Source organism: Myotis brandtii, unplaced genomic scaffold, assembly GCF_000412655.1.
Source record: "Myotis brandtii unplaced genomic scaffold, ASM41265v1 scaffold196, whole genome shotgun sequence".
Taxonomy (NCBI): Eukaryota; Metazoa; Chordata; class Mammalia; order Chiroptera; family Vespertilionidae; genus Myotis; species Myotis brandtii.
The window spans coordinates 6,321,818-6,327,817 of NW_005357311.1; the positions used below are offsets into that span (position 1 = coordinate 6,321,818).

Consider the following 6,000-nt stretch of genomic DNA (forward strand, 5'->3'; position numbering starts at 1 on the left):
TGAAAAGTTTGATAAAAATTATAACAAATATATGTAAATGTGTGGAATAACCTTTAACAAAAAAGAAAGATGGTACAGTCAGTAATAGAATTACTAGTTTTATCCTTTTTATACTTTTCTACATCTAAAAATTATACAGTAAGCTGTTTTAGGCTCTTAATTATAAAAATAAGCTGTAATCAATTTTTTATGGAATTATGCTGATAACTTTTATGATTAAATTACCTTATTCTAGTATTGCGAGCACTCTTGATAGTTGCTTCTGAGATTTGCTTTTGAACATGCTATTTATTATTCTCTAAAACAGTTTTGGTGAAGAATGCATTGTGTTTGGACATCTGTCCAAAAAATAGCTAATTCCTTGAAAAGTGATACAAGGACCATTTCCACTACTGCATTTTCATAAATTTTATTTCCTTTTTAAAGTAGTGTAAATTTTCAGTATAGCCAATGTTCATATAGGCAACTTTATCTTAATGGAAGGGAAGGGTGTCAAGAATATTTTGGCAGAGTTCTCCTTCATTAGGCAAAAATAAGACTAAAAGGAAATGAGTAACTATTTCTTCTTGCCTCTATAACTGAAACAATATTCTAATTTATAGGTGAATTTTATTTGTAGCAAATAAATCCCTTTATAATCCCTAAGTTTATCTTGTAGGTGGCCTTCTAAAATAAACTTTATTTGATTTTATACACTGTGCTCACACTTTGGCTTTATGCCTGACCTCCCAGGTTGCAAACATCTACAGTAGGACCAAATATTTAAAAAAAAATAAGCCAGAAAAAAAACCTGTAAAATATTACAGATGTGAGTAATAAATTACTCAGTAACATTCACATTGGAGCAGTAATAAATTATAATATTAATAGTGGGGGTCCTTAAAATGGTCCTGCTATTCACTAAGACATTTAATCTTTCCCACATTCCAAATGAAACACATTATTGTTTTCTACTCTTACAAAAGGTAGGTGTTAGGGATATTGTGTTTATTCATTTGAATGGTTCTACTCAATACAGGGGTTAAAAAATAAAGGCAAAGCACCTGTATGCATAGTATCAACTAGCACCAAATCCTTACTATATGTAAGAAAATTATCTATTTTAGAAGTCAGTTATGTCCTTAATGAACACATCAATCTAAAATAGAATATGCTAAAGGCAAAATGACTAATCCTGACAAATTTTAAAGTTCAAAAAAATGTAACTTAGAAGTCTATGGAGATAGAGTATTGGATTGGGGGTTGGGAGGGGAGAGGTGAATTAAGCAATAAAATGGAAGAAAAAAAAGCAGAGGAGGAAAGATAAGGAGGGTGGGAGGCATTGCAGGTAAGGAGCATACATTCCAGGACTGAAGTAGAAATATAAGAGAATATTGAGGAAACCATGTTGGCTTAGATGGTTTATATAAGTAGTGGTTTTCACATTATGTTCTGATGACCACCCCCCTCCCCACCTCACCTCCACACACACACACATGAACGGACTCATTGGCCAGAGGTGAGAAGGCCAGCTACTCAAGTCCTTAAAGCAAGGCAGCGATGCAGGTATATTAGGAAGACTGATCTCACGTGGAGCCAGAGGCATGTGTTGGGAAACTAGTCATTAAGTCAGAGGAGATGACATGACCCTAAATGTATCATTAGCCACTAGTTTGAAACTCAAAGAGAATGGCTGGATGCATGAACTCTCACCCAGGAAAACCAACAGGACTGGGTTACTGATTGGATGGATGTCATAGCCGGGGAAAGAGGAGCCCAGAAGCCATCCAGTGATAGAAAGGAAGAACCTCAGCTTGATTTTACAATCAGTGGTACTCGAGTATATGGGAATATGGAAGATAATATGTTAATTGCATCCAAATTCTAAAGGAAATATACAAAGTGGATTGAAATGATTAACACCTTGTTTTCTTAGAAGCCACTGAGCTGGAAAGCCTGTGCGCCCTGTGGGGGGCTGCCCCTGTGTTAAATTGAAAAGCCCTAAGCCCTGTGGCTCAGCTAAAAATCCCATTATCCAGAATCTGGGGATTGGCTTCTGGTGAAGCAGATTCAGAGGGTAGTGTTGTTAGGTAAAGCAGAGACTGTTACTGCTATGGCTGCCAGTTGGTAAGAATAAAATCCCCAGCAGGAGAAGACTTGGTATTTATTTGACCTGGTAGCATCAGCCCAAAACAAAGGGGTCAGCTTTGTGAGGGATGAGAAAGTTACCAGGGATTTACCACCCCTCACCAAAATAAAAGAAATAAACTATAAACAACTAATAATTTGAGATGTAGGTATAGATTTGCTCTCAGTGTAAGAAAGACTTATCTATATATATAAAAGCCTAAGCGACCCTTATGACCGAATGACTGGAATGACCAGAACGGCCAGTCGACCAGTCGCTATGACGCTCACTGACCACCAGGGGGCAGATGCTCAACGCAGGAGCTGCCCCCTGGGGTCAGTGCGCTCCCACAGTCAACCTTCCACACCCCCCCTCCCTCCCTGGCCGGCCAGCCAACCTCCCCCAGGCCAAGGGACCCACCCATGCATGAATTCGTGCACTGGGCCTCTAGTTTAATATAAATGCAAACACTTATTTCATATAAAAGTTATAAGTATGCAATATGTGTTATGGGCTGAATTGTGCGTCCCTGTCCCCCCAAATTCATGTTAAACTCCTAATCCTCAATACGTCAGAATGTGAATAGAGGTAAGTTATTTAAAGGAGCAATTAAGTTAAAATTAGGTCCTTAGAGTGGACCTTAATTCAATATGACTGGTATTCTTACAAGAGGAAGAGATTTGGACACACAGAGAGACCAAGAGATGACCATGTGAGGACACAGTGAGAAAACAGCCATTTGCAGTCCAAGGAGAGAGGCCTCAGAAGAAACCAGCACCTTGATCTTGGACTTCTAGCCTCCAGAATTATGAGGAAATAAATATCAACCTTGGTATTTTATTATGGCAGCCCTAGCAAACATGATACAATTGTACTTCAGGAAACCTCATAAACAAAATCAAAAGATACAGTAACCTAGGAAAACGTTGGTTAACATGTAAGATAGACAGAGAAGGGCCTAGAATCAACTATGCTCCACTAATAGTGAGCATATCAAGCACCCAGATCTTGGTCTGAAATACCATCTTCCAATAAAAGAAACTGCGGCCTCTTGGAGAAATAGCTGATTCTAGGAGTGAGGCAGGAAGTACACAGTAGGAGCCTGGTACATCATGTAGTGCCAGAAAGTAACAAATTGCTTAAAAAACAAAACAAAACAAAACAAAAACAACCCTCACATTTATAGAGCTGTGTCAGAGGGGCATAGGAACCAGCTAAAAATCTCACAATGTTCAAAGCTTTGAGCAACAAAATAAAGTATTACTGGAATAGAAACCAAGTGTAAAATAAACACATGAGTTCATAGTGATACAAATAAATCATTGAATGAATAAATCACGAGGGGAATATAGACAAATCTCCAGTGCAGAAGAATTCCAAATAATTTATGTAGATACTGCACCCTCAAGGTGGAGCATAGCTCCCCACTGAAGTGTGGCCTGTGCATAGTGACTTCCTTCTGAAGAGTACAGCATGGAAGAGGGGGCGGGGGAGTAGCTCTGCTGTGGCAAATCCAACAAGCACTACCTCAGCCTGGTGGTCAAGGTTAACATCAAGAGGGATAAGTCATGTTGATAGCACATGTCCTTGATATACTACAGTGAAGCAGTGCTTGACTTCTGTGGTCTTCCTCCCCAAAACCCATACATCAGACAAATTCCAGTAGAGGGGCCTCCTACAATTAACTTGACCAATACTCCTTTAAGCTGTCAAAGGTCATTTCCCAAGAAAACTCTGAGAAACTGTTACGGCCAAGAAGAGCTAAAGAAAAAGGGGATATATGTAATACTTTCAACAATAAAGATTTTAAAAAAAAAAAAAAAAGAATAGCTAAGGAGACAAGAAACAGTTAATGCAATTCTCAATGGGATCCCTGGAATAGCTAAGGAGGCAAGAAACAGTTAATGCAATTCTCAATGGGATCCCTGGACAGAAAAAAAGGATACTAGGTAAAAACTAAAGAAATCTGAGTAAAGTATGAACTTCAGCTAATAAATATTAATATTGGTTTTTAATTGTGACCATACTAATACAAGATGTTAATAATAGGGGAAACTTGGTGCAAGGTATATGGGAACTATGCTCTCTTCCCAGCTTTTCTATAAAACTTAAAACTATTTGAAAATCAATGATTCTTTTAAAAAAATAGTCCAAAAACCACAAGTAGACAACAGGATATCACATACCCCAGGCATCAAAAAGCCAGTAAACACTTGGAAGAAATTCATACTTACTGGTGTTCAGAAATGCACATTAAAACATATATGAAATCATTATTTTATTTAGCTGGCAAACTTGTTTTGTGTGATAATTCGCAATGTGTAGGAATGTAAAGTAGAACTACCCCTCTGGAGGGCATTTTATTTTGGTAATAGGTTTAAGTGTGTGTATTTGAAGCAACAACATCACAATCAGGAAGTGAACATCAATATACACAGACATGTTTTTCACAGTATTATGTGCAATAGCCAAAACCTGGAGATTAACCAAATGTGATCAATGTAGGATTGTTTAAATAAACAATGGGAATCTCAATGTAGAATGTAATAATGAATAATACAGTAGAATATTTAAAGACAAAAAATTCCATGAGGTAACATGTGAAAATGCCTCTTGTAAACCATATATATTCTGTCATGCCATTTCTGTGTCTGTTCTTTCATTATATGTATACTAGAGGCCCAGTGCACGGATTCATGCACATTGAAAGGAAATTAATTAGAAGAAATATTTTAATATCACTATTCGCCCTTTCTCTATAATAGAAGTGTCAACCAAATTCACGATCAACAATGACAGATCGAAACACACGCGTGTAATTGGAACCAGCAAGAGCTTAACCTTTTATATATGTATACACACACACACACACACACACACACACACATAGAAAAAAACTTGCTTAATTAGACCTGCTTTCTGATTTAGCTTTTCTAGCCCAGTGAAGCACCCCAACTTCTCTTTCAGGTAATTGTTGTCAGCAACGCAGTAAATATCAACACGGAGCAGATTATTATTGTAGATCACGATCACGCAGGGAGAACAAAGGGTAAAATGTTACCTGCAGCAGTGTTTGACTATTCTGCGTAGTGAGAAAACCTGAAGTCATTTTCAAGTTCCACCATTATGTCTTTTCAGTCAGGTCAAATTTCTAAACTTTCTAAATCTCCATTTTCTGGCTAATAAAAAGAAAATAGGATTCTACCGAGTCTCCTATCTACCTACTCCAGGACTTCTGTAAGGATCAAATGAGATGAGGCATGTGAAAATGTTTCACAGACATTTGGTTAAAGTGTAAAATGTTTGTACCTGGCTGTAAAGCAAGTCGTGTTCGTGGGCTGAAGAAACTCGAAGGAGGCTAGTCACTAGGAAGAGGAAGCCAGGCGTTGCTACATGATGTCGTCACCCGGCACCCACAGCGACCATTTCTGGGCTGGGCTGGGCTGGGCTGTAGGCCGCATTTTGCGCCATGTGGTCTTGGCAGCATTGGCTGCAATTTGGTAAGGTGTTGCTCTGGGGTGGTGGCAGAGCCTGTGTCCCACTTGGGTGAAGCTGGGTGTTGGTTTGTGGGCACCAGGTTCATGGTGCTGGCCAGTGCACGTCATGGCAGCTCCTGCATTGAGCTTCTGTCCCCTGGTGGTCAGTGTGCATCATAGCAATTGGTTGGACAGTTGGAGGGACACAGCACATTAGCCTTTTATATATATAGACTTGTGGCCCGGTGCACAAAATTCGTGCATGGGGGAGGGGTTGTTCCTCAGCCTGGCCTGCACCCTCTCCAATCTGGGACCCCTCGAAGGATGTCCTACTGCCGGTTTACAGGGATCGAGCCTAAACCGGCAGTCGGACATCCCTCTCGCAATCCGGGACTGCTGGCTCCTAACCGCTCACCT

At 39.3% G+C, this 6,000-nt stretch overlaps 1 protein-coding gene across 1 annotated transcript in view; it reads left to right on the forward strand.

Annotated features, from left to right (window-relative positions):
- Nucleotides 1-6,000, forward strand: part of REEP3 (receptor accessory protein 3) — an 80,264-nt gene that overhangs the window by 32,431 nt on the left and 41,833 nt on the right. The window lies entirely within an intron of this gene.